This window comes from Solanum tuberosum, unplaced genomic scaffold (genome assembly GCF_000226075.1).
Source record: "Solanum tuberosum cultivar DM 1-3 516 R44 unplaced genomic scaffold, SolTub_3.0 scf00443, whole genome shotgun sequence".
In the NCBI taxonomy this organism is placed as follows: Eukaryota; Viridiplantae; Streptophyta; class Magnoliopsida; order Solanales; family Solanaceae; genus Solanum; species Solanum tuberosum.
The window spans coordinates 146,802-148,224 of NW_006239434.1; positions in this window are offsets into that span (position 1 = coordinate 146,802).

Genomic DNA, 1,423 nt, shown 5'->3' on the forward strand with positions numbered 1-1,423 from the left:
AAATCTCTATGATTATTGCTATCAATTTCCCCTTTAAATATAGCGTCTATTTTGTATATTACTACAGTGATGATGTTTTGTACATATGTGAATAAAGTTTGAATTTTTCAGGGTTTTCTTGTCAATAATTTGTCGGGTTTATTTTTAAAAAAATTCAAGGAATCTTATGGATATTATTATAGTAACTCGCTTTCACCATGGTGGTAAATTTGTGGAAGACACATCTAGTGGAGGTCTCACTTACAAAAAGGAAAGTGAAGTGGAATATGTAGGTATTGATAAAGACCACTTTTCTTTAATGGAATTGCTTTTTTATACTAGAGATCTGGGGTATGTTACTGTGGGTGGATTTTATTTTAAAGACCCTACAACCAATAACTTTGTCTTAGTGGACAACGATTTCAGCTTACTAAACCTTATAAAAAACCTAGGTGATGGTGACTTTTTGGACTTGTATGCTCAACATGTTGTGGATGAGGTAGAGGTTATTAAAGATGGGGTCTCTACAGGTTATCTTTGTGGGCCAACAGTTGGTGAAAATGTTAATGAAGATGGGGTAGAAAACTCACAGAATATTAATGTGGATGAAGGGGCCCAATCTGAGAATATTAATGTTGAAGTTGGTGTAGATGATGCATCAGATCTTGAAGGTATTGAAACAAATTGGGATATTAGTGATGATTCACAAAAGTTTGTTATTCCAGATGATGATGACTCAGAGATTGATGAAGAGTTGAGAACTCTTAGAAATGAAAGGAGAACCAAATTGCAGAGGAAAAAACATGTTCCTACAGAGGAAATAATTCTTGGAGTAGCTGGTGTTGATAGAGGATTTGAAGATATTGGAAGGAACAATGTTGCTAGGTATGTAGGAAGATTGGGGGAGATGAGCAATATATTGATAGTTCAGAACTGGATAGTGATGACAGTAGGGATGAATTAGATCCTGAAGCTGTGGAAGGTGTTGATTTACCAGCTAGAAGAAAAAGTAAAAAGGTTAGATCTGATCCTGATTGTGTGGTTGCTATATTTGAACTTGGTATGGTATTTGAAAACGCCATAGAATTTAAAAAGGTTGTGGCAGAGTATGCTGTGGAATATAAAGTCAAATTAAAATTGAGGCCTAATGAAAAACATAGAGTCAAAGTTAAATGTCAGCATAAGAAATGCAAATGGTTGTTTTATCCTAGTCTAGACAAAGACTCTGGTGACTTTATTGTTAAGGATTACTATCCCGTTCATCAGTGCCCTACCACAACCAAAAACAAGTTGTGTACATCTAACTTTATTGCAAATAATTTTAGGGACAGAATAGTTTCTCAACCTTATATAAAGTTGTGGGAAATTCAAGAGTTGGTGAGGAAGACGATAGGATTGTATGTTGGAAGAACTCTTTGTTATCGGGCAAAATTGATGATTCTCA